This window comes from Myotis daubentonii, chromosome 14 (genome assembly GCF_963259705.1).
Source record: "Myotis daubentonii chromosome 14, mMyoDau2.1, whole genome shotgun sequence".
Classification (NCBI taxonomy): domain Eukaryota; kingdom Metazoa; phylum Chordata; class Mammalia; order Chiroptera; family Vespertilionidae; genus Myotis; species Myotis daubentonii.
This window is the reverse complement of record NC_081853.1, coordinates 14328990-14356425: the sequence shown is the minus strand read 5'-3', so window position 1 is coordinate 14356425 and position 27436 is coordinate 14328990. Positions and strand designations below refer to the sequence as shown.

General features: G+C 47.5%; 2 protein-coding genes and 1 pseudogene across 8 annotated transcripts in view; 2 read left to right on the top strand and 1 right to left on the bottom strand.

Annotated features, from left to right (window-relative positions):
• DNASE1L3 (deoxyribonuclease 1 like 3) overlaps positions 1-12090 on the bottom strand; it is a 41315-nt gene extending 29225 nt beyond the window's left edge. Inside the window, exon 1 of one of the 2 annotated variants that reach the window (XM_059663154.1) lies at positions 11945-12090. The gene's annotated coding sequence lies outside the window, so the exon portion shown is untranslated. The remainder of the gene's footprint in view (positions 1-11944) is intronic. The other variant, XM_059663152.1, reaches the window with a different exon arrangement.
• LOC132215119 (large ribosomal subunit protein uL16-like) lies at positions 3678-4223 on the top strand (annotated as a pseudogene).
• Positions 11277-27436, top strand: part of ABHD6 (abhydrolase domain containing 6, acylglycerol lipase) — a 57395-nt gene continuing 41235 nt past the window's right edge. For 2 of the 6 annotated variants that reach the window (XM_059663142.1, XM_059663145.1), the window contains exon 1: positions 11279-11429. The gene's annotated coding sequence lies outside the window, so the exon portion shown is untranslated. Of the gene's footprint in view, positions 11435-27436 lie in introns of all 6 variants that reach the window. The other 4 variants (XM_059663143.1, XM_059663146.1, XM_059663148.1 and 1 more) reach the window with 3 other exon arrangements.

The following is a 27436-nucleotide window of genomic DNA, read 5'->3' as shown; positions in this document are numbered from 1 at the left end:
TCCTATGTGACCTTGGGCAAGTCACCTAACCTCTAAGCTTAGCTCCCTCATGTGTTAAACTTGTGGACATAACAACACCATATGTGTGGCTGTTGTGAAGATGAACAAATGGGATAATGCATGAAAAGCACAATGCCAGTACCAGTACAGAGCAGGCAATTAAGAAATGTACACCAGTGTGGCTCAGTGGTTGAGCATCAATCATGAACCCCGTTTCGATTCCTGATCAGGGCACATGCCTAGGTTGCAGGCTCGATCCGCAGTGCGGGGGGAGGCGGGGTGCAGGAGACAGCCAATCAATGATTCTAGCTCTCTATCCCTCTCCCTTCCTCTCTCTAAAATCAATAAAAACATATTTTTAAAAGAGGAAAAAAGAAATGTACACTAGCTACTAATTGCCATCTGCCCACCTTACGGCTTGAAATAAAAATAACCCACTTGGGAACTAACAGGAAGGAGCAGATGATATCTATACCTCACAACTGGCTTCTCCTAGCTTCACCTGCCCCATCCTTCCCCGCTCTGTCCCAATACCCATCCTGCTTCTGACTCTTTGGCCTGTTCATGACCGAACTTGGTTCCTCCTGCTCCTGGCCCCTTTGGGTACCCAGGACTCCCAGTTCCCAGAACCCCAACCTGAGCACCAGGACCACAGCCTGAAGGGAGACCAGGCTGTGATCCATGCATACAGATCTGCGCCCTGGCTCCCTGCAGGACCTCAGCAGACCGGAGAAGAGATCTTTGGCCCTAACTGGTTTGGCTCAGTGGATAGAGCATCGGCCTGCAGCCTCAAGGGTCCCAGGTTCGATTCCAGTCAAGGGCATATACCTTGGTTGTGGGCACATACCCAGTAGGGAGTGTGCAGGAGGCAGCTGGTCGATGTTTCTCTCTCATCAATGTTTCTAACTCTCTATCCCTCTCCCATCCTCTCTGTAAAAAATCAGTAAAATATATTTTTTTAAAAAGAGATCTTTGTTTTTAGTGTTCTGCAGTCTCACTACAATGTTTCTTGGTATTATGTATCCTGCTTTAGATATGTTATGCTTTGTGTGTCTGTGGATTCATGTCCTTTTTCTACCCTGGAAATTCTTAGCCATTACTATCTTTAATATGGCCTCTCCTTTTTTATCTCTGTTTGTGATGCTGATTGAATGGATTTTGATCTTCTCAGTCTATCCTGCGTATTCCATATCTTTTCAAAAACATTTTCATGTCATATCACTCCATGCTGAATTCTATGTAATCTCTTCAGATATGTTTCCCAAATCACTGTTTGGTTAATCGTATCTATGAGACTCCTGGGTGCTTTCCTACAGAAAGCATCCTTGTTTTGTTTATCATTGGAATGGAGTGAAGGAATGCTACCCATCTGAGACCACTTCAGCTCATTTCAAGGGGTCCTGATAAGTATGGGACTCTAGGTTCAGCTACTCCACATTGGAGCTGGATAAGATCTCCTAATATTGCTTAGGGTCTGATATATACGGTTGGTCTTGGGAAAACCTTGCATTTCACATTTATTTGTTTTTCACTGTCCCCTACTCTTATTTTGACACACGTTCAACCCAGCAACACATGACAAAGTCTATTTTATCTAGGATAGAGGTGTTTTGAGAAGAAGCATGCTTCAGAATATCTGGTGTACCATATGTTGAGATGCAATTTGAATTTTAAAAGTCGAAAAGTGAGACTATTAAATTTCACCATGTTTTTTTGGCTTATTCCACATTATTGAAACAATTTGAAATCCAAATTTTCTCCCCAGATTTTTTTGATTTAAAATTTGATGGCAAGTCTGGATTTCTGCTTACATAAATTCTTCTTCTTCTTCTTTTTAATGCCAGAGAACTAGATAATTCAATTAGAAAATTGCTTCCACATAGAACAGACTGACAGCTGTCAGAGTGGAGGAAGTTCGGGGGGTTGGGGAACTGGATGAAAAAAGGTGAAGGGAATAAGCAAAAAAAAAGCACCTTCGTGCGTGTGTGTGTGTGTGTGTGTGTGTGTGTGAGTGAGTGACATAGACACGGACAACAGTATGTGATAGCCAGCGGGAAGGGGGGGGGGGGTGGAGTTGGAACTGGGCAAAGTGGGGATAAATGGCAATGGAGACTTGACTTTGAATGGTGAGTGCACAATGCAGTATGCAGATGACATATGATTGAATTGTACACTTGAAACCTGTATGGTTTTATTAACCAATGTCACCCCAATAAATTCAACTTAAAAAAGAAAAGAAAATTGCTTCCAGTCTAATATTGTCAGATGAAAGAAAGTTAGGCCACTGTTTAACCCAGCCGTGGGCAAACTACGGCCCACGGGTCGGATCCGGCCCGTTTGAAATGAATAAAACTAAAAAAAAAAAAAAAAAAGACCGTACCCTTTAATGTAATGATGTTTACTTTGAATTTATATTAGTTCACACAAACACTCCATCCATGCTTTTGTTCCGGCCCTCCGGTCCAGTTTAAGAACCCATTGTGGCCCTCGAGTCAAAAAGTTTGCCCACCCCTGGTTTAACCGATGAATTCACTGGCCTGTGTTGTTATGCAGTCTAGATTGCTTTATCTTGCCCATAAACAGATAATAAAATGTTTTGTCCAAAGCCTACTACAATCCGGGTTCTGTATGTGATCCAAATGTACTTACGCTAGTAGCTGTGAAAAATCATTCCTTTGCTGTGATTATGCACAGTGAACCCATACAAGCTGTTCTAGTTTAATAACAGCTGTTGTTCTAGTTTAATAATCATGTGCAGAACTTTGCTAGAAATCAACACCAGACCACTTGGTCTCTGGATTTGTATATTAATCTTTCTCCCTATTTGAAATGGGACCCTCACTCTAATTAGAGACTTCTGGCTTCTGAGATCATTTCTAAAAATCCTCTTAGTATCCTGGGCAGTACTTCTCTTGACCTGACAAACGGAGCTAATTTAAACTGCTGAGTGTCCTTTCCCTGTCTTTTCTTCCTGCCCGGGGCTTGGTTTCTCTCTTTGTGATATTCTAACCTGACCAAATGGAAGCTTTCTCCATGACGAAGATGAAGTAAAATAGGAAACTGGTAGCTTTGATTTCCCTCTGACATCTGTTACCATCACAGATGCTCAATTCCTTTTCTATTCATCTTCTTGATCCAAATGTGAATTAATAAATTAAAATTTTCCTGTCTTTAGAATTCCAGTCTCAACTACTCTGAGCATTAGTATCCCTTGCCTCTTGTTAAAGGTCTAGGTTAATTTTTTGGAAATTTCTGACCTTCCAACTTACATACAGGTGCTTGGGCAACCTGGCCCAGAGCTCCTTGTGCAGCCCCACTGCTCTCCTGAGGTCTCCCCTTTCCTTCCCATCCTCTCTGGCTAGTGCTGTGCTTAACGGGCATTTTCAGTAATTTTAGAACCTCCTTATTATTGAGTCCTTCCTCCCATGATCATATGCTACATTTGACATAGGCTGACTTGTTTTGTGATCTACTTTCATTAAGTCTTGCATTGATATTCCTTTTTCAGGTGTATATAACAACCTGTAATTTAGACTCTATTCCTTGAGAGAAGGATGTATCTTATGGATCTTCCACAGCTTGGGCCCTATACATAAGCAGATGCCCGATAAACATTTAATTCATAAACAAATGAATCTCTTTCCCTTCGGTGTGCCACTGAAGATTCTGATGCCGCCATGGGCTGCCAACCTGCCTAATGTTACAGGTGTTCTAAGAACAAGCAGCCAAACCCAAAGTCTCCCTCCCGCCGAGGTGTCCCTGATGCCAACGCCCACCTCTTTGACCTGGTGCGGGAGGAGACAGGAGTGAAGCAGTTCCCACCCTGTGGCCACATGGCGCCCGATGAACATGATGCCCGTTTTTGTGCCAATCCGTACATGGTGAAAAGCTGCCACAAAGATGGCTTTCACCTCTGAGTGTGGCTCCCCCCCTTCCACGTCATCTGTATCAACAAGATGTCCTGAGGAGGGGCTGGCAGGAGTGCCTTTGGAAAACCCAGGGTACAGTGGTCAAGGCCAAGATTGGTCAAGCCATCATATCCATCCGCACAAGCTGCAGAACAGGAGCATGTGATTTAGGCCCTACACAGAGCCAAGTTCAAGTTCCCTGGCCACCAGAAGAAGAGGGGCTTTGCTAAGTTTAATGCGGATGAGTTTGAAGACATGGTGGCTGAGAAGCAGCTCATCCCAGATGATTGTGGGGTCAAATGCACCCCTAATGTGGTCCCCGGGACAAAGGGCAGGCCCTGCACTCGCTTTGGCGCTGACACCTCCTTACACCCACCAATAAATCTTAATTCCTCTTCAGAAAAAGTAAAAAAGAAAGCCATGAATTGGCAATATTTTGAGTTGTTTAGAAAGAAGATGCTTTTCCTGCCTAAAAATGTTCATGGTTCACAGATTTCTAGATACAAGCTCTTTCAAGGTCAGCCTTTGTCATATCTTTCTTATTTATTTATTTACTTGTTGTTAATCCTCACCGGAGGATATTTTTCCATTGATTTTTAAGGAGAGTGGAAGAGAGAGGGAAAGACAGAGAGAAACATCGATGTGAGAGTGTGGGGCGTGGCTACAGTGTTTTGGCCAGGTTCAAGCCTCGGACTAATGAAAGGACAGGGTCCTCTCATTGCCACGTGCAAGTCCCAGCTGGAGGGCAGGGCCCTCCCAGCACAATCATAGCCAATGGCTGTGGTTGTAAGCTTGAACCTATGGTCCGAACACGTAGCCCCATGTGCCTTGTGCTAGAGTTCAGGTGCAAGTAGTTGAGTGAGGTTGGAACTCACGAGAATGCTGTAAACAACTTGATCACGCCCCTACTTTGCCTCGTGGCATCTGCTATAAAATAAAGACAGGGCTTGTGGGCGCTGTCATTGTCTCCTCATCAGGCCCACCCACTGAGACCCAGCTTTCATTCTCTTGTCTGTCTTTTCTCAATCCTTTCACCCCCACACTCAAGATCACCTTAGGGCCTAAGGCTTAGGCTTTAACAAGTGGCACCCAAGCAGGCCCCTTTGGCTGTAACAAATGGCTTCTGGGGAATTTAAAAAGTGGTCAGGTGAAAGGAGGCTCCAAGACGCCTGCAGAGAGTAAGCTTAAAAAGCAAAAGTAAGCCCTAACCGGTTTGTCTCAATGGATAGAGCCTCGGCCTGCAGACTGAAGGGTCCCAGGTTCGATTCCAGTCAAGGGCATGTACCTTGATTTCGGGCACATACCCAGTAGGGAATGTGCAGGAGGCAGCTGATCGATGTTTCTCTCTCATCGATGTTTCTAACTCTCTATCCCTCTCCCTTCCTCTCTGTAAAAAATCAATAAAATATATTAAAAAAAAAAAAAAAAGCAAAAGTAAGAAGGCCAAAGAACAAAAATAAGGTAGGGAGCCGAAGTGTGGTAATATTAGCTCGGTGTAAAACTTGGGAAATTCAGGATCCCAGGAAGGGGATCACTAAGAAAAAAGGCTACAAGCAGAAAGTAAGGCTAAAAGCAAAAGTAAGGTAGGGAGCCGAGGTTTGGAAATAGCTCGGTGTAAAACATGGGGCAATGCTTAATTGAAGCATTTTTAAATTTCTTAAGGAGAGAATAAGTAAAAAATAGAAAAGAAATAAGGTAGAAAAGCATAAAAAGAAGTGGGTCCCTAAAAACAAACAAACAAAAATAAAAGCGGTGGAAATAGGCAGTGGAGAATAAGAAATCTCTTAGGTTTTGTTAAGCTAAAGATAGGTAAGGTAGAAATAAGCTGTTGAAATAGAGAAATAAGTAGAAATAAGTGGTAGAAATAAGCTGTAGAAATAGAGAAATAAGTAGAAATAAGCAGTAGAAATAAGCTGTAGGAATAGAGAAATAAGTAGAAATAAGTGGTAGAAATAAGCTGTAGAAATAAGCGGGGGTTGCAACCCAGGAAAGGTTTGGGCAAGGGCAGCCAGGCCTACCTATGGTTCTGTAAGCCGGGGTTGCAACCTACGAAGGTTTGGGCAAGGGCAGCCAAGCCTACCTATAGTTCATAGTTAGAAGTAGAGAAATAAGTAGAAAATAAGCAGTAGGAAATAAGCGGTAGGAGAAATAAGCTGTAGAAAGTAAGCGGTAGAAATAAGCTGTAGAAGTAAGAAATAAGTAGAAATAAGCAGTAGAAAATAAGTAATTAGGAGGTACAAAATAAGGTAGAAATCTCCTAGGTTTTGTTTAAGCTACTGTAAAGCAGAAGATGGCTGTGGTTGATGATGTTTAAGGAAGTAATTTTGTTTTAGACCTAGATTGTAAGCTCTTGCAGCAGTTGCATTGTTTCTAGGCTTTGGTTATCTTTGTGCAACCTGATAGCTCCCTGGGACTTTGGGTCTATGTGAGACCCCAGACTCAGAGTTGGAAGTCTCCAGCTCTGCAGGACCGAGGGTTGCTCGTTTCCATGCAGCTGCGGATAAAGAAAGAGGCTGAGAAGGGACCAGACTTCCACCTGCGTGGACAGGGCTGATTTGACTGGGACTGATGCCTACTCAGTGCCGAGGTCAACCGTCCAAACAGCCTGATCCAGGGGACTACTTTTGCATCTACGACATCTTCGCATCAGCAGCATCTTACTACGCTAGTGACCGAGGTATCAGCATGCAGTCAGCTGAAGATGGCGACTGAGGCCAAGCACATGTTAGAAAAGCAAGTGGAAGCTGTGCGAGCGTTGGTGAACTGTCAGTTTTCTGTAAAATCTTGCGGAGCCAAATCTAAGGACTTTGAATAAGATATCCTGAAAATGTTGACATGTTTGTAGTTTGATTTTGCGTTGGTATTGCTTTGTTATTAGCCAGAGTTTTGTTCTTTCTTGTTAACATTGCTGTGTCTATAGTTTTGTTAATAACCAGAAGTCTGTTTTGATGATGCTGAATAATTTGTTTAGCGTTTTTTGGATAATGTAAATGGGCGCGTTTAAAAACAAAAGTAAAGGGGGATATATGGGGGCGTGGCTATAGTGTTTTGGCCAGGATCAAACCTCGGACTAATGAAAGGACAGGGTCCTCTCATTGCCACGTGCAAGTCCCAGCTGGAAGGACAGGGCCCTCCCAGCACAATCATAGCCAATGGCTGTGGTTGTAAGCTTGAACCTATGGTCCGAACACGTAGCCCCATGTGCCCTGTGCTAGAGTTCAGGTGCATGTAGTTGAGCGAGGTTGGAACTCACGAGAATGCTGTAAACAACTTGATCACGCCCCTACTTTGCCTCGTGGCATCTGCTATAAAATAAAGACAGGGCTTGTGGGCGCTGGCGCTGTCTCCTCATCAGAGAGCAGCGTCCCACTGAGACCCAGCTTTCATTCTCTTGTCTGTCTTTTCTCAATCCTTTCACCCCCCCACTCAGGATCACCTTTGGCCATAACAAGTGGTGCCCGAGCAGGCCCCTTTGGCCGTAACATGAGAGAAACACATTGACTGGTTGCCTCCTGCACGAGCCCTGACCAGAGCCCAGGCAGGGAAGGAACCTGCAAGCAAGGCACATGCCCTTGACCGGAATCGAACCCAGGACCCTTTGGTCAGAGGCCGACGCTCTATCCACTGAGCCAAACCGGCCAGGGCTATCTATTTTTAAAATATATTTTTATTGATTTCAGAGAGGAAGGGAGAGGAAGAGAGATAGAAACATCAATGATGAGAATCCTTGATGGGCAGCTTCCTGCACGCCCCCTACTGGGAATCAAGCCTGCATCTCAGGCATGTGCCCTGATGGGAATCAAACCATGACCTCCTGGTTCATAGGTCTACACTCAACCACTGAGCCACACCGGCTGGGCTCATATTTAATTCCATTACCAATTATGGCAGCAGGCATCTTAATGGTTAGAATGCAGACTTTGTGTTCAGACATACACAACATGGTTTGGATTCTGACAGTATCACTTACTAGTCATGTGCCCGTGGGTAGGTTAACCTCTCCGAGTCTCAATTTCTTCATCTGTAAAATGCCGCCAATAATAATACACACCTCACAGGTTCGGTGAGATAATGCGTGTGAAGTACTGAACACAGAATGACTAATTAATACCTGCTTGCTCTGTGCCACTCATCATGCTGGTCCCTGTGGATACGGAGGTGAAAAAAGAATTCACAACTAGGTGGGGTCAAGATGAATAAATAAATCATCATCTACAATGTGCTACAGGGTATAGGTGATGGAACAACTAATTTTTCAGAGGTAATCAGGGAAGGCTGCTGCAAGGTGGAGATATCTGAATTGCATATGGGCCAGGCGCTCGGTGCTTGGCTCACAGTTGCCATGCAATAAATGCTTGGAGAATGAATCATGCAAATTGCTCAGAGGCCAGGGAGGCTGCCAGCTGACATCTGAGTCCGCAGAGTACCTTGTGTCTTTCATTTTTCTCCTACATGCATTTCCATGTGCTGACATGGCCTTTGTATTTGTTGTTACTCATGATTCCATCATAATTTGTGTGTGATCCCTGATGGAATAGTTTCTAATATTTTCTTATTATTAATAGACTCTAAGTTTCTGAGGGCAGCAAGTATGTCTTTGTTCACCCAAAGTGTACCTGGCATGTAGTAGGAATATTGAATTAATAAACACCTTTGACTGCTGGCCCCACTATGTTCTGACTATGGAATCTTGAGGGAGTCACTTAACCTCTGTGCTTCAGTGTTCCCATCTGTAAAGTGGGTTAGCACATCTCACAGGTGGTGGTGAGAGCTAAGTGAGATGATGCACAGTGTCCATCAGGTAACACATGTGCTTAAACAATGGTGATCATTGGCACCACTCAGCTCTAACTGGTATGCTGACAAGTCCAGGAGACGTTCACAAATGTGATCGGGTGCAGCCTGGGGTGCTGCTGCACCTGCTGGCAGGTGAGAGGTTCCAGAACTCCTTTCTAATGCTCGGGTGAGACCTGTCAGATCATAAGGAGTCTCTATTTGGGATGCCATTAGGAATGTAGGTGGCCCCTTGGACTGCTCCCTGACCTCCACCCTCTCCTGATTCTTTAGGGACATAGCTCAGGGCATTGCTGATTCAGAAAGAGTATTACAGGTGAGTCCCCTCATCTCCTCCTGCCTCCTTGGCTTCACTGTGAATTGGGGGGGGGGGCGGGGAGGGGGGCTTATTAAGGCTTCTCTCCTGTCAGTCCAACAGGTCAACAGGTGGGTAAGAGTCACAGAGAATGTGACTCCCACTGGGCTCAACTCAGTGTGTCAAAATATAAAACTAGGGGCAAATCTCTAGATTTAGAAACTCCAGACCCTAGGAGGCCCCTGAGGCCGCAGGCTATGAATTTAAAAAAGGGCAATTGCACATTTTTAAGGTTTCGGAGAGGAAAAAATTTCAAATTTAAGAACTGTTTTCAAGTTCCTAATACACCAGGTAAAGTTCATTGATGGCTTCTGGGCAGGACTTGTGGGAAGCCATTCATGCATTTCATTTGCTTATTTATTTATTTGCCCCTCCTCCCCCCAGCACCTTTTTGGTGAATGTGCCCTGAGCCTAGATTGCTAAGTGGCTTGTGGGGATTAAAAGACTGGCCAGTTTTATTCCTTGCTGCCTCTCTGGGCCTGCTCTGGGTGTGCTGGAACGCAGCTGGCTGGGAAAGGTTCACAGTGGAGACAGATAAGGCCCGAGAGGTGGAATTCACCGGAGCTCTGAGAACAATTCCAGGAAGGGAGTCAAATGCAGTTCCTGAAGTCGGAGTGATAAGGTGGCCAACATCTTAGAACAGTGGTTCTCAACCTTTCTAATGCCTCGACCCTTTAATACAGTTCAATTGAACATAATTAAAGCATAGTGATTAATCACAAAAACAATATATAATTATATGTGTTTTCCGATGGTCTTAGGTGACCCCTGTGAAAAAGGGTTGTTTGACCCCCGAAAGGGTCGAGACCCACAGGTTGAGAACTGCTGTCTTAGAGGGAGGTGATCCAGCCCAAGCCAGAGAGATTATCCCAAACTGGGCTGGATTCTGGCAGAGGCAGATTTTATAGGGTGGTCACCAGTGGTGTCATAGATGCCCCTTAGCCAGATCACTGGGAATTACCCATGCCCAATTCTTAAAACCCAGGATCTGCCCAACCACACTTGCCAGGCTGGAGGGCTTGAGAGTACAGGCCGGGAAGCTGTCTTTGTGGTGGACTGAAATGGCCAAGAGTTGTTCTGGGCACTGGTCCCATCTAGGTCTGGAGAGAGAAGCAGACAGCAAGCCACAGACTCAGCTCTCAGCACAGCAGGAAGACCCCCTCACACAGAGCTCAGCATGGTAAACGCTTAGTAAATACTTGTTAAATGAATGCGTAAACACTGTGACGGAAGAAGCCCCCACGGTAGTGTAGCCCCACAGCGATTTAAGGAAGGCTTGCTGGAGGAAGTGACATTTTAATTAAGGCACAGAAAAGAGGAAGGAGTAGCCAGGCCAAGCCGGCAAGGAAGAGCCCAGGCAGAAGCCTAGATGGTCCAGTGCAGCCTGCGTGCCCTTGGAACACGAGGAGGTGAGGCGGAAGTGCTAAACCGAGGCCAGGTGTGCAAAAACCCGGCTTCGAGGCGGATAACTTGTCAGAAAACACCTCTGAATTTCACGAGTGGTGGATTTTATGCTCCCCTCCTTACCCTTTTGCCCAGTGAGGTTTAATTGTCCTTAAAAGGAAGAAATGACCGTCGTGGGGATTTAACCAGTGGTGTCTGAAAGGCCATTTTGCCCCCAGAGCTTTGGAGTCAGATGATCCCTGGTTGGCATTCCTAGTTCTGTCCTTTGCAAGCTGAACCGGCTTCTTCGCCTTTCTTCTGAGAAAGGAAGCCAACTACAGGCCCGCTTCCTGGCTTAAATGAGACAACCCAGGCTTTGTTTGCCTGTGTACCTGCCTGTCCCTCGCTTGCTCTCACCCTTAGGTGGCAGCCACTGCGGCAGATGGTGCCCAGCAGCACCAGGCGCACAGTAGGTGCTCAGTGAATGAACCGATGCCTCCTCGAATCTGGTGTCACGTTGTGGAACAGTGACGCCTTGGGTTCCCATCCCTCCTCCATGCCCTAGTGAGCTCTTGGGAGACTGGGTTCGGCCCTCCTCGAGTTTGACATGCTTGCGTAGGGGAACACACACAGTAGGCGCTCGTGCTCGGCCCTTGGCTCTTGGAGCTGGGTAGCTGGGGTTGGGTACTGCGTGATACTCTCTACCCTTGGAGTTTAACGCTCTGAGCCTGGGCGCGGAGGAGCTGGAAGTTCTCACGTCCGAGCCCTCGCGACGCGAGCGCGGCGTCCGAGCAGCAGCTCTGGGGGCGGGGCGGGCGGCGCCGGCGTTTCTGTCGGAGGACGCAGGTCAGCGCGTCGCGCCTTTAAGGCGTCCGCAGAGCCGGGCGGGGGAGCGGAGAGCAGCGCGAGCACCAGCGCGGCGGCCGGACGGACCCTCGGACTGTGCGGGAGTCGGGCTCGTGCGGCGGGACGCAGGCGGCGGAGGTGAGGTGAGGTGAGCGCGGGCGGCGGGGCTGCGCGCCTGGGAGGGGGTGTCCGCCGGCTCCCGGATGACCCAGTGACCTCCGGCTCTTCCCGAGTCCTGGCTGCTCGGCCTCCGCCCCGGCCCTCACCCCCGGGGTGAAGACGGGTCGGGGACCTGCACCTCCCTTTCCTCTCCATTTCCCCGCTCCGGCGTCAGCCTCCGCGCGCTCCCTCCCGGTACCCCGATAGGCTCGACATTCCCGAATCCCGGTTCCCCCACTTCCTGGGACCAGGATGCCTGCCTCCCAAAGCCCGGGGACAAGGTGAGGACGGGTCGGGGACCTGCACCCCTTTTCCACTCCTCCTCCCCTCCAGTCGCGCCGGCACCAGCCTTTGCGCCCCTCCCAGCGCCCGGCTGGTGTGTAGGCTCCTGCACCCCCGTGCCTCCCACTTCCTAGGGAAGGGCTGCAGCTCGCCCTTCCAGCCCAAGTCACCTCCCGTCCAGCCCCAGGCATCTGCACCGCTCCCAGCCGGTACCTACCCCCAGCAGCCTTTCAGCGCCTCTTTCCGCAACCTGCCCGGGTTCCCTCGCCCTTGCACCCTCTCCTCCTCGAAACCCTCGAGCCGGGATGCCTGTTCTCACACCCTGACAGCCGGCGCCCACCCTGCAACCCCGGCATCCCTAGCCCACGCCTACGCCGGCTTCCTGCGGGTCTTGTAAATGCGGTTGTGTAACGCCGCCGCCGGCCGCAGGTCGGGCACGTGCAACATTTACATCCTGGAACCCGCAGTCCTTGGAGGGATGCCAAGTTGACTGAGGGAGGTAGGAAGGGAGGAGGAGGGCTCCAGAGGGTCTAGAGCAGCGGTTCTCAACCTGTGTGTCACGACCCCTTTGGGGGTCGAACGACCCTTTCACAGGGGTCGCCTAAGACCATCGGAAAACATAATTACATATTGTTTTTGTGATTAATCACTATGCTTTAATTATGTTCAATTTGTAACAATGCAAATACATCCTGCATATCAGATATTTGCATAACGATTCATAACAGTAGCAAAATTACAGTTATGAAGTAGCAACAAAAATAATTTTATGGTTGGGGGTCACAACATGAGGAACTGTATTAAAGGGTCGCGGCATTAGGAAAGTTGAGAACCACTGGTCTAGAGGTTGTGCATCCAGGGGTATGTATGTTGAGCGCTTTTTATGCCCCAGGGGCTGGAGGGTTATGAAGAGATCCCAACAGGAACCGGAGGCCAGCATTGGCCTCCACTCTCATCTGCTCAGAAATCCCTCATGGCTGACTCCACCTGGCTAAGAGCTTAAAAATAACTTATTGTTAGCAATAACTGACAATAAGCAAGTTCTGCCTGCCGGGCCATGTTCTAAACACCTTTAAGTGATAACCTGCCTTACTCCTCCCAGCTGCCCCAAGAGGTAGGTACCAATGTGCCGCCCATTTCTCAGAGGAAGATGAGACTCCCCGAGATGGTCTCTTCCCAGGACATTCAGTGAATCTGACCTCAACGACCCCATTCTGAATCACTAGACCGATTTTTACCCAATTGTAAATAATAAATTCTTATGAACAATATTTTTATAATATGGGAAGTTAGAAAGAAGAGAAATTAATAACCTGTGTTCCTAGCACCAGTTTATTTTTCTAAAATTAGGTTCTCAGATCAGCAAGGGGTTCTTGGTGCCCAAACTGCTCAAGGGACTTGCTGGAGGCCACACAGCCAGAAAGTACCAGGGGTGGGAATGCAAAACAGCTCCTGGGATGGTTAATGGCTACTTTCTGGGTTCCCTGTGCTGCCCCAGCCCATCAGCATAGGCCCCTGGAGACGCTACCTGTTGGGGTCCTGCCCCAGCAGGTCCAGGGGTTCCCAAAGGTGTAGACGGAGTCGGCGAAGAAGGAATGACACGGAGACAGCCTTCAGATGATCAGCATAGCCAGGTTCTCTCTTTATTCTCCTGTTAACATCTGTATTTATACCATTTGATCCTATAAGCATGCCTCTATAATCACATCATGGTATGTTTTGGGTAACCTTCTGCAGTTCCTTGTTTCATTTCTGTAGTTTCTTATCTGACCTTTGCCCAAAATCCTGTCTCTATCTAGTCCTGTTGATTTTAATCTTGTCTAGGTTAATCTCTGTGTTCCATTATAAGGGCTATTCCAAGATCACTATTCTACTGCTCTACTGATAAACTACAAGGAAGTGGCTGAAGGAGATTATCCTACCCAGTAAAGGTTATGTCCTCCCAGCCCCTCTGCTTGCCTTCCCTGGGACTGCCCTGTGTCGGTGGGTCTCAAGGGGTATAGGCTTTGGTGCTTTCCCTGGTGGGCAGACCCCTGGGGATGTGGGCCCAACAAGTCCCAAATTTATTGCCAACAGTCTTAGTCCAAGTTCTTCATAAGTAGGACATGGTATTTCTGTAACACTAGGGGGTTTTGCTGATTTATTCTCTTCCTTAGTCCTGTTAATCCCTAACTCCAGGGAAAAATCCTCACCTGGGGAAACAACCTTTCTTGGGGAGGTGGTCCTGTTTAAAACAGCGCTAAGAGGGGGAGCAAACATATGCCATATACGCCAGGTCCTTTGAAACATAAGCTGTGCAGATGTTTCTTCCCTGCAGCGACTGTGTCAAGCAGCAAGGGTGGACCTGCTTCCGGCACCTGTCCCCCACCCTCCCTGCTTCTTTGCTGTAACCCAAGCAGGAGAACACACATTCTTCCTCTGCGCCTTTGCTCAGTCTGTTCCCTCCTCTGGGAATGCCCTCCCTGGGATCTCTGGTGTCTAAATCTTACCTACCCCTTAGGGTCTAGCTCATCTGTCCCCTCCATGAACACTCCGCTGATTTCTCCCCTGGTCCCAACTGAAATCGGTTCCTTTCTCCCAGCTATGGGATCTCACTACCTTCCGCCACCATGATGGCATTTGGAAAGTTCTACTGCATGTGTCTGCCTTGTGCTCGGAGGTGCAGTTGTGCTGGCAGATCAGAAGTGCTCCCCAAAGCCCCTCTTTTCACCTGCCCGGTGAAGCCTCAGGACAGAAAGTGGTCCAGGGGGATGGGGTAGTTTCTGAAGAAAAGCTAGGCTCAGGATTTCTGAACCCTGCCATGCCAAACGCTGCAGCTGGATCACCGGGAGAATGGCTCAGCCTGGTACCTAACATTAGAGTTACATGTTTGTCTTTGTTCGTAACCCAAAGGGTTCCCACCAGAAAATCGGAGACTTGGGTCCAGATCCCACCTCTGTCACTTGCTAGCGGTGTGGCCATGGGCCAGGTACCTAGCTTCCGCTTCTGGCAACAGTACCTGCTTCAGAAGGCAGTGGTAAGATTGGGATGAGATGAAGCACAGGGCCCTGCATGTGGTCATCACTCGATGGACACCAGCTATTGTGAAGAGGGACTACCACCTTGAATTACCCCAAAATGGTAAATCAATACTAAAATGCTCATGCTGACTCTGCTTAGAGGTGGGCCAGGGGAGTTTGGGCCAAGAAGAGGTAAGCATTTTTGTGTGTGTGTGCTCAGAAAGGCCTGTAAGGCTTTCTTCAACTCTAAACCACCTGTTGCCTTTGCAGTAAGAGCTAGAATTGCCTTTCTATTTTTTTGCTTTCAAAATTGATGGGCTTTGAGTTCTGTGAGGATCCGCAGTTTGTGCAATTGTAAGTAATTATGAAACTTAATGATATGAGGAAATAAAGTGTGTATTGCTGCTTTAGGCCAAGGTCGGGGGGCAAGAAGTCTGAATCAAAGGTAATGTGTGGATTTGGAGGGAAGGAAAGCAAGCATGAGTGTTTTTCTCCTGGCAGGCTAGTAAGCAGCTTAGCGTAGAATCAGCTTCCTTGTCAAAGTATTTGGAATATGCTGGGAAACTAATTCTGCAGGTTGATTAAAAAAATTATTTTAGAATTTCTCCTAAATTGATTCTTTATTAGAATAAGTTAGAATCCCATTTGAGAATTTAATGACTGTTGAGTTTAGGTATTTTAAGACATAAATGTGAATTTCACAGTTCTGTGGAATTTAACAGGCTATAGGACTTTTCTTTATTACTGTGACCCTATAGGGACATAAACACTTATTTTGTACTGTCGCATATCGTGGCACTGGCCACTGTGTGACTATTTAAATTAAAATTCAAGTTAAATAAAACTAAAAATTCTTTTTATCAGTTACACTAGCCACATGTCAGGTGCTCTGATAGCCACAGGGCCAGCAGTACCATGTGAGGCAGAGGAGATAGAGAACAGTTTTCACAGAAAGTTCTGTGGGGCTGGACTGTTTAGATCAACGAGGCCATGGGGAAGCTGCTTGGTTATTAAGTTCCGTTCTTTCCGGCAAGTCATCTGCAGGCCAAGAAATGGAGTGTGGAGAGGACGTTTCATTGTCAAGAGTGGAGCTGGTAATAAATCCCCATAGCCTCCTTTTGGCTGTCTGGCTCAGCTACGTTAACACTGCCAGATTCAAAGGAGGGGGCAGAGGGCGCATCAAATGAAATGCCTGGGGGCAGTATTTCTCCATCCCTGCTGCCTGTTCCAACTGCCTAGGGAACTTTTAAAAAAGTGCTCCTGCCTGTGCTTTGCCCCGGCCAGCTAATCTGAAGCTCCCGGTGGGGCCCAGGAATTTCTATTTTTAAAAAGCTCCCTGGGGGATTCTAATGTGTAGCCAGGGCTGAAAACAACTGCCTTCAAAACTCTGAATTACAAAAAAAAAAAAAAGGCCCTGAGGATTAGAAGACAGTGCTTCAAGGTAGATACAGTGTGTGGCTAAAAATGTTCCTTATCAATTTACTTTGGTAATAAATCCAGGGTTGGAATTGAGTGGGCTTACTTCCTCTGAAAGGGCTCTCAACTGAGTGCAGCTTTGCCTCCCAGGACCATACGGCAGCATCTGGAGACATTTCTGTTTGGCACAACTTGGGGATGGCATCCAGTGTGTAGCGTTCCTAGATGCTACTAAATACCCCACAACAAGTAAGAATCTCGCCCAAAATGTCAGTTGTGCCATGGTTGAGAAACCCTTATCTAGACATAATTTTTGCAAACCAAAGCCCTCTCTGACCTTGAATGCTGTTGCCTCTTCAAAGAAGATGAAGATATTTTCCTAAATCAACCAGATCCTTGAAAATCCTCTTGATTACATTCCAGGCTTTCTGGTCCCAGAAGTCATGTTGCTGTCTGTGGTCTGATGCATTTGGGGCAGCACCAGGAAACTGCTAATTTAGGGGAACGAGGCAGAGTGTAGGCAGAGGTTCTTACACTGCTGCAGGTTGGGCCCCTCTTCTTCTTGTTAAATAATTATCTGAAGTAATAGCAAGTGGTAAACAAAAATTAATTTTAGACTCCAATGAAGAATAAAAAGCATTTATTTGAGCAAAAAGAGCTGCAGTTCGGAGACACAGATTCAAGTAGCAACCTAAGTTGTGTTCCACAGAGATAAAGGGGAGGCCAACTTTTAGAGAGGAAGTTCCTGCCCAAGTTCCCACTTTTATGCAAATGAATTTTCCAAATTGTGCAGTTCTGTTTGAATGGGGCAGGTCTCCATCCTTTGGTAGAAGGAAGAAACCTGGATTTACCTGCTGTTATTGACTCAGACAATGTAAATAATCAGGGCATAGTGCTGGAAGTCAAGATGTTACTGGTAGCCCCTCACTAAAGGAGGCTAAAGTGGTAAGGGATTATAAATTTTACTAGAGGCTCCCTCTTGCAATCCGGGACCCCTCGGGGGATGTCAGACTGCCGGGGGATGTCAGACTGCCGGTCGGCTCAATCCTTTCAGGCCAGGCTGAGGGAACGCATCGGGCCTCTAGTATGCACATAAGGTCTTTGGTTAATCTCTTCCACCCGCCTCCCTCCCCCCTACCCTCTGAGATTCATCAGTCTGTTCCATGTTTCCATGCCTGTGTGTTGAGCGTCTGCCCCCTGGTGGTCAGTGCGTGTCATAGCTACCAGTCGAATGGTCGGACAGTTGCTTAGGCTTTTATATAGAGAGATTAGGTCATCTGGATACCAGATGGGCTGAGCCCCCAAATGGGGGCTGAGCCAGCACCCAGGGACAGGGAGTCAGAGATTTCAGAGGACTCTAGAAGGGCTTTTTCTGGGTGGAGAATTCTCTGGGCAGGTCTGAAGGGGAAAGTTAATGGACTTAGCAAGTGGAATGTGGTCTTAGCCATTGGAATGTGGTCTAAGAGAAAGGGAATGCCGGTTGTGAAGTGGTCTAAAGGTCAGTTCCCAGGGGAGAGGATATGGATTCAATTATTTGATCAGACCTAATAGTTACCAGACAGCCTCCTGAGTTGGAGGGGCTGTCCCCTTCTCAGCTCTTGTCAGTCTGGTGAGAGGGTTTTCAGGGGAGTGACAGATAATAGCATTGTAGGAAAGTAAGCAAATTTATTAAGGAAACGAGGCAAGCAAATTGACTAAAAACACATGTGGCATGTAGCACAAATGGGCACCCAGCTAGTCTGAATGCCCTGCCTGGTGGAGATGTGGGATTTTATACTTTTCTGTCTACAGGTTTCAAGGTTCCTCTGCTGGATATCTTGGGCAACAGACTAGATTTCAAGGTTCCCCTTTTACTTTGTTGTAGCTTTCTCAGAATTCATGAGAACATCTGGTGATTTTACCTTGGAAAGTCCCAAGACCGCCGACTTCTTTGTTCAATGAGTGAGATGAAACTCTCCCTTCTTACTGTATTCTCTGATTAGGGAGGAGAGGTGTTAACCATTTGCTTTCTAGTGTCCTTGGTTGGGAAAGATAAGGTCTCTGAGTTTGTAAGGCCACCATGTAGGCCTCCTCTGAGCTTGTCAGGTTTAGTATGTGGGCCCCTTTTCGTCCACACCTTGTTTGTACCCATGATAGGATTTAAGCTTTATATGTGATGAAGTCTGGAAACTGAGCCACAGGCTAGACCAGGGGTGGGCAAACTTTTTGACTCGAGGGCCACAATGGGTTCTTAAACTGGACCAGAGGGCCGGAACAAAAGCATGGATGGAATGTTTGTGTGAACTAATATAAATTCAAAGTAAACATCATTACATAAAAGGGTACGGTCTTTTTTTTTTTTTTTAGTTTTATTCATTTCAAATGGGCCGGATCCGGCCCGCGGGCCGTAGTTTGCCCACGGCTGGGCTAGACACTGGGGAAGACAAAGATAGCAACACAGACCTGCCCACAGACTCTAGCATCTGCACAGACGCAGGCACAGTGGCATTGCAGGGTGATAGACGTGCAGCAGGGCTGCCTAACCCGCTCTGGTAGGAAGGCAGGATGAGCACCTGGTATCTGCCAGTCGCTGCTTTGAGCAGTCTCCATGCACCATCTCATTTTGTCCCCACACTGAGGTTCTTAAGAAGTTGAGTCACTTGCCAGAGTCACACAGCTGGTCAGTGGCAGAGCAGGGATTTGAACCCAGGCCATGGAACTGCTGTAGGTGGCAGGAAATGCAAAACTGTGAGACAGCATAAGGACCTGGGACACTGGATAAGAAAAACCGCAGAGCTGGTGCCACCCCGCCACCCCTGGCCTGATCAAAACACAGATAAGCCACCCAGAAGAATGTTACCACCCCTCCAGTCCCTGCTCAAAAAAATGCGTAATTTTACTCCCTTCTAACAGCTTGCTTCTCCAACGCTGCTTTGTCAAAATCAGCCCAGGAGTCGGTTCAGAGGACCTTCCTTTCCTCTGTGCTGCCTCCCTTGTGCTCGAGAATAAGCTTAATAAAATCTGCCTGGATATTTCCATGGGGTTTCCTCTTGATTTCTATCTTGGAGAACCCGAGAACACAAACACCAGTAACCGGAAAAGCATTTAGAGACAGGGTAATGCTGTTGTTAACCTAAAAATAAATGGCCAAAATGAGAGGCAACAAGCCTTTATTTGAGATCCAGCTATTCAGGAAGCAATGGTTCAGGCAGAAACCCAGATAGTGTTGTACCTGGGAGATGAAGGCAAGGGGTATTGATGAGAAAGAGGGGAACAGTACATGGATGGAAGGAATTTCTATAGCTGCAGATAAGCTAACATAGTGAGGCTAATTCTAAAGGATGTTTTTACTTTCGAGTGCTGTAGTCATAACAAACATTTGTTTGAAATACAGCGCTGCTTTAGGCCCAGCCCAAAGGTTATTTTGCCCAGTTTTAACATTCCAAAGTTTGAGAAATAAGCAAGGCAGTCCCTCTGGGATGGCAGCTCTGACTTTCATACTTTTCACACTGTCGTAGCCACGACTTGTGGGATGAGCTGGAGCTCACCAGGCAAGAGGGAGAAAAGGCAAGAGAGGGAGAGGGGAACCTGGGTGCTAAAGCCATGGCCATGTCAGGGAATGTAGATCGTTCAGGAAAAGGGGTGGGGTGGGGTGGGGTGTGACAGAAGAGGGTGACACTTGAGAGATGGGAGGCACTAGGTCCTGTGTGGCCTTCCACATCATGCCGAGGTCACTGGGCGCCCCTGGTGGGTTGGGGGCAGAGGCAGAGAAGAGCTGTGTGACATTGGGCAGCCTGCTCAATTTCTCTGGGCCCCAGCTTCCCATCTGGACGGAAGGCTCTAAAATTATATGGCTCTGCTGAGGAATGCTCATTTTGTTGGTGGCCAAAATAAACAGTGAAGGAATGGCCTGCAGTGGTGCTGGCCCGGCAGCCCTGTTGGTTCATGACATTCCAGCTTATTGCCTGGTATTTACCAAGTGTCCACCAGGCACAGGGTGCTCTGTGGCTGTCGCAGAGATGTAGAAAGACTTGTCTTGGAGGAGCTTGCAGCCTAGTGGGATACAGTGTTCTCACAAGGACTGTGATAAGAGGCAAAACTACAAATGCCGAGAGAGGTGTTCTTACAAAATACTCTAGCGCAGTGGTTCTCAACCTTCTGGCCCTTTAAATACAGTTCCTCATGTTGTGACCCAACCATAAAATTATTTTCGTTGCTACTTCATAACTGTAATGTTGCTACTGTTATGAATCGTCATGTAAATATCTGATATGCAGGATGGTCTTAGGCGACCCCCGTGAAAGGGTCGTTCGACCGCCAAAGGGGTCGCGGCCCACAGGTTGAGAACTGCTGCTCTAGAGCATGGAGCGTGGTTACTCATGACTAGAGGAGGAGGGAAGGTTAACTCCTATCTCTGCCAGAAGGGTTTGAAAAGGAGAAGGCGGGGGTTGGTGGAGGGTATCTTCTGGGCAAGAGAGGGTGGGGGAAATGGAGAAAAAGGCCCTGTTCAGGTACAGTCCCCAGAGGATCAGATTACCCGTGTCCTGGATCTGATTTCCCACAGTTTCCAGATGATAGAGGGGAAATAAAAGTTATCATAACAGGAAAATATTAATGGACTCGCCACTTACAAACTTCGGTCCCACTCCATCACCCTGTTATCATCAGAATTAGCCAGTTAGTGTTAATAAGAGAAAGAAAGCAAAGGAAGGCCAGACATTATAAGCATGGTAACCTGGGCAGCTTCACCAGGAACCTTCAGCTTCGTGCTCCCCAGGGAACCACTGTCCATTCCCTGAAGATCACTGGGGGAAGGGATTGAACAAAGGCGGGGGGTGGGGGTGGGGGGCACCTGCACAGTGAAGCCAGGGTCACGTAGGGAAGGTGCTGGCCTGTCAGTCTAACCTAGGAAACAGATCAGTGGCTAGAGGATGAAGCCGCTGCAAGTGCATGAACTCTTGAAGGCTTGATTGGTTAAGCTCTGTGCCCCGCACTTGCCCCACATGCTGGCCTGCCATGTGCCCATGGCCATGCAGGCCCCACACGCCATGGAATGCAGCTGGGAACAAACACAAACTAAGCCAGCCAGATGCTGGACTGGATTTTAATATGGAACAGAAATGCTGGGCAGTGGCCTTAATAATGCCCCTGAAGACAAGATTGGACTTTTTCCCATGGCAAGACAGAGATGGGACCTTGGAGGGGAACTCCCTTAACCTGACACCATCCATAAAGTTTTCCACACAATCCCATCCTCCCATGGGGCCTCAGGGCATTCTTTTCTCTGCAGCACCTCAACCTCTACCGAAAACATCCCTCTCTGTTTTCAACCCTTACGTCCAGCCACTCACATCTGGGTCCTCTGTCTCTCCCAAATCAGAGACCATTTTGCAAATACAAGACAAACAGGAGAAAGTGAAATTGTAACTCTTGTGAGAGAAGAGGGATTTCATGAAATGAAAGCAAGGATGTTGGAGAACTGTTTGAATGACATGTCACGGTGTTGCCGGAAAGGGGACCTGGCCCTTAGCAGGTCTGTCTAGGGCTGGCCGAGAGTGTGGGGGCTCTTGACTGCATGCAGGAAAGATCTTATAACACAAGTCCAGGGGGGTTTTAGAGGACGTTTAATAAAGCTGTGAAACAAGGAAGGGCTTAGGAGAGAAGAAGCAACAGGAGAGGGACTAGGTGGGGAAATGAGTCCAGGCCGGGTTGCTCTGGCTCACTAAGAAGTCAGAGACAAAGGGGCCGTGGAGACAGGGTCAGGGGGTTAGCCCGGGATGAGCTGCCGCTGCCCATTGCTCCCTGTTGCAAACCTTGTGGGGTCCCTTAGAGTTTAGAAGATGCATCCCGGGGGGGGGGGGGGCGGGGGGCGGGGAAGAAGGGGAAGGAAAAGGTGTGAGTGTGGTGTGCTCCTGGGAGGGAGAGCATGTGCTGGGCCTTTGTCCTGAGGCTCTTATCTGCTCTCTTGCAGGCAGAAATCAGGGGAGGTCTCAGGGGAGGTTGTCAGCAGAATATTCATCAGGGTGTGCCTTTCAGGAGGTCCTTAGCATTGCCACTGGTCCTGGCATTGCCGACCTGGTTTTGCTGCTTTTCTGGGCCTGGAGGCCTAGGTGTTATCTCTCTTCTGTATCTGGCTGTAAATCGCTCAGTCATTTTGTTCAGCTGTTGCAGGATAGGAGAGGGGCTTGTCTCCCCCAGTTGTTCATGGCAGTGGGGTTCTGGAGGTGACGCTGGCGTAAACATTTCCAGAGGCCCCCGCTGGAGGATGAGGTACAGTAGAAAGTTTTGTTTTTTTGGGATGACACCCCTGGGTTTTCAAGGTCCCGTCCCTCTTAGCCCAGCTTCAGTAGAGCTAAATCAGAGCTGGTGTCCAGAGTTTCCTTTCCACGTTGGAGCCGGGTCAGTCCAGCATCAGGCTAGCTTAGCTTCTGTTTCCCTCTGCAGTCCATCAGTCCATTGTCTGTGGCACAGAAATGCTGGGCAGTGGCCTTAATTCTGGCCCTAATGAAGGCAAGACTGGACTTTTCCCATGGCAAGACAGAGATGGGACCTTGGAGGGGAACTCGCTTAATTCGACTCCATCCATAAAGTTTTCCACCAAATCCCATCCTCCCACGGGGCCTCAGGGCATTCTTTTCTCTGCAGGGCCACATGGTTATGGAGGAAACACAGGCGGGAGCAAATGGAGAGCTCCATGAGCCAAGAGTGGGGAGCAATGAGAGAGAGCCCCTTTGTGTAGGGGATTATGTATTCCCAAATCTTGGCCCCCTTGCATTGGCCCTGCCCATTCTGGCCATTGAATTCTGTCCCCAGGTGTGACTGACAGACAAGTGTCTTTCCTATGCCATCCAACTTGACTGGCATGTGTCTGTCTTCCTTTTGTTGGCCTCCTTCCCCCACAGCGATCGGCAGGGAATGGGCCAGCGTTCCCTGGGAGTGTGAAATTGTAGCTTCCTGGTGAAGGTGTTCAAATGACCATGCTTATAACGTTTGACCTTTCCCTTTACTCCTTTCCTAGTATTAAGAAGTAGCTAATCATAACGATAACCACAGCTACCTGTCTCAGTTTCCTCGTTCTACTTGCCAAGGAATGTGCCTGCCTCCTTACTGTCCTGCCTCAAAGGCAATAATAGATGAAGGTCGGTTAATGGATGAAGAGAAGGGGAAAGAGACTTGAAAAACCAAAGAATTGAAAAGCCTTTGAAAAAGCAATAAGGTATTTTTGCAAAAATGTCCTCTTTCTGATACCACCGTGATAACCAAATGTTAATAGGAAGGATGTGTTGTAAAGTACCCCGAGAATCACACAAGGACGCCTCAAGAAGTCAAACTAAAGAGTCACATTTATTGCAAATCCGGGACTATGAGGGGGCATTTCGCTCTCCCAGATCTCATAGTACCCGCCCCAGCCCCAACACCAGATTTATATAGGCAAAGATCACAAGGTATTGATTACATCCCAAGGTTTGGAATGAGGAACCTGGTTTGCAAAAAAGCAGTTTATAGAAGCAGAAGCAGCATGTTATCTAAGTTATAGTTTTGGGTCTCCAGATCACTGCATTGACAGAAGCACATTATCTAGAGCCCTCGGGTCTTGGGACCACTGAGTCAACAAGGACACGTTATCTGGAGCCCTCTGACCTTGGGATAATTGTGCTGTCCTTCCCAGGTACAGAAGAATGTGCTTTCTAAGACCAGTATGACCACAACCAATGGGATATTCACATTACAGTCAATAGGGTATTTAATCGAATGGGATGATTTATATAATTCAGAAAAATCAGAATAACTTTTCTATTATTTTGGCAAGCAAATAAGTACAGAAACCAAACAGCAGGGTTAAAGTTAAACTATAGTTTCTACCTGAGATGATTGCTACCATACTTCAGATGTATCTTACTATAGACAGTCTACCTGAGATTTACTCTTTGTCCTCATAATTAGCACAGGATTGCAGTTATAACCAAAATTTTGTTCAATATTTACTGTTACTTTTTAAATAGACATTTTTATGTTTTATTTATTTGGATAAAGTTCTAAACAAAACTATGTTTTAACTATGAAATTTTGCCTGTAGCTTTTTCTGGTGCTAATTTTCCTGGGTTAAAGAGATCTCCTCCAGAAAGAAGATTCTCCCCCCCCAAAAAGGTGGGGGACAGCTCACAAAGGATCCTGAAGAAATCTTGTCCTGATAGAAACCTGCTGGTGCTTTATAACCAGGCTTTTCTATGTCTAACACCGGCTTTGTTCCTGCAATTAGAAACTACTGCAGGCCAACTTCACCTCCTTTACAAATGACAAAACTCTCTTTGATTCTTGCTTTTCCTTTCACTTAGGAGTGGAGATTCGGGCACAGGGAGATGTTCTTGGGTGCCAGGGTTCTATTTTAGGCCCTCTGCTGTTGTACACTCATACAGGCTATTTTAACGTCTTTCATTCACGTGGGAAATGGTCGCTTATGTGATGCTCCTCCTAGCACTTTATACCTTGGAGAGGTGACCTCGGGCGATGAAGCACATGCATTTATTTGCACTAATTCATACACTGAAAGATTGTTCTGGGCTCCCCGAGAGCCTGAAGACTTTGGGGTCCCTGTGTTAGCATTCGGACCAGGGACATTGATAAAAGCAAAGGCAGATTTATGGAGGCCCTGCAGAGGACAAGAACACTGTAATAGGGTCCCCGGTTCTGTTTACCCATTGCAGGGTTTTTATTCCTTGGGAACACAGAGGTTGGTGGGGTTAACCAATCAGGGTGTAGGTTGGCTGGCTTTTTCCTTTTTAGGGACACTGGGGTCCTACTGAAGTCTGGGTGCACGTCAGTAAAGCAAGGCATTCTGGACTGTGCAAGACTTATTACATGCTGTAGGAAGGGACTTTCCCAATCAGGTAATGAGTTTGTCTCTGGGGTTTGTGGCTTGCCTTTAGATCTGAAAAATAAACTTACAGAAAGTCAGTTTAGTTCCTGGACCATCTACACTAATAAAAGAGAAAAACGGTAATTGGCGTACGACGATACCCTTTTCATTGGCTAATCAGGGCTATATGCAAATTAACTGCCAACTAAGATTGGCAGTTAACTGCCAACTAAGATTGGCAGTTAACTGCCAACTAAGATTGGCAGTTAACTGCCAACAAGATGGTGGTTAATTTGCTTATGTAGGCACAATGCAGGGAGGCAAAATGGAAAGCAGGAAGAAGCCCCCTGCCACTGACAGTGATTGGAAACCCAGGGGGGAGCTTTTGCCCTGCCCCCCAGCCATGATCGGAGAATCAGGTGCCTTTGCCACCCTGGCCAGTGATAGCAGGAAGTAGGGATGGAGCCAGCGATGGGAGCTGGGCACGGTCGAAGCTGGCAGTCCCAGGAGCTAGGGGTCCCTTGCCTGGGCCTAAAGCGAAGCCCACGATCGCGGGGCCGCTGCAGCTGCGGGACCCCGCTGCCCGGGCCGGACACCTAGGCCAGAGGCCTCAGGCCTGGGCAAGGGGCCGATCCTGCAATTGGAGGGTGATGGGGGTCAACACCTGAGGGCTCCCAGTATGTGAGAGGGGGCAGGCTGGGCTGAGGGACACTACCCCCCCCCCCCCACACACACCCAGTGCACGAATTTCATGCACCGGGCCCCTAGTTGTTTTATAGCTAGCTATGGTTCTTGTAAGGACAGGAAAAAAAGGCCCTTCTTTCTTCTTTCTTCTTTCTTCTTTCCTGTGGCCTTCCATAATTTATGAGAAGCACCTGGTAATTAAACCCCAAGATTGCTAGCTCCTTTGATCCAAACAGCCCCTCTGTTCAAACTTCAAGATAAGTTACTTTCAAGGCTACATTCTTACATATACCTCCTCCCTGCTGGTTTTTTGTTTTTGTTTTTTTACAACTCAGGGGTAATTAGTAGAAAGGTCCCTTCCTCTCCCCACCCCCCCCACCCCCCCTTCAAACAGGCCTCTTTCAAACTCTTTGTAACTTTCACTCTAAGAATGTTTTATAGGCTTGTGAAGATACTGATAAAGACACCTCCCTAGGATATCTGCCCAGACTTAAAAAGCAAACAAACTTTAAAAGACAACCCCCCTCATGTCTGCTCAATTCCAGCCCTCAAATCCCCTTCCCTTCCTTGTCACCTAGCAACAGTAACCAAGGCTTCAAAAGGGGGAGCAGCTTTTGTTCTTTGCCCGTGTATTGATTAGCAATGCAGGAGTCCTTTCCCTGTAGGGAAAGTGAAAAATAAACTCTCTCTCCCTGCATCTCCCTCTTCTCTCAGTTCTTTCAGAGCCTGCATCACCAGTCAAAAATCCTAACAGTTCTTGCAGGGCTTAATTCGATGGAGCCATTTTGGGGAACATTTTATTCTACCTGTTTCACTTGGAGGTAACGGATCAAGTGGCTTTTGGCTCATCGTTCCTCCGGCAGGAACAGGCGTGTGTTTCTGTAGGGCTTTCTTGTTTTAAGTGTGATTTCAAGCAGGTGGTTGTTTCAGACGATCACCACAGCCCACATCTTGAACCCAGAGGCTGATGTTTTGAAGGTGCTAGGCTAGCCCAGGGCAGGGGTTGCAAGTTTCATTGCCTCCCTCTTGGCCAGGATGGTTTTTTAGAAGATCCACCACAGGGTAGTGAGCCACCTGCCTTCCAGCTGAGCCCCTGATTGATCTGCCTGCCTTTTGTGTGTGTGTGTAAGGGGGGAGGGGGGGGCACATACTAAACCAGACAAGCTCAGGTGAGGCCTGCATGGCAGCCTTACAAACTAAGAGATCGAAAGTAACCACATAGGATGGTCCGAAATTAAAACTTTCCAACTATAAGCAGTTCATGGTGAGTAGTCATGTCCTAGGATGGTATTTTTCCCTAACAAAGATCAACCTTCATCTTAACTGAGCCTGTCCGTTGTCTTTTTGCATCTAAGATCACACCTTTGGAATATCAAAGTAATTTCCTGTGGTAGGCCAGCTTAGTCAAGGGTTCCAAGAGCCTGAGAGGGGGCGGCGAAGGATGTAGAAGACAGACAGAGAATAAGCTGGGTCTAGGTCAGCCGTGGGCAAACTACGGCCCGCGGGCCGGATGCGGCCCGTTTGAAATGAATAAAACTAAAAAAAAAAAAAAAAAAAAAAGACCGTACCCTTTTATGTAATGATGTTTACTTTGAATTTATATTAGTTCACACGAACACTCCATCCATGCTTTTGTGCCGGCCCTCCGGTCCAGTTTAAGAACCCATTGTGGCCCTGGAGTCAAAAAGTTTGCCCACCCCTGGTCTAGGTGGATCTCCTGTGCCTGGCTGAGGCCACAGAGAGAGATCCAGACAGGAAGTTGAGCCTTTATTTT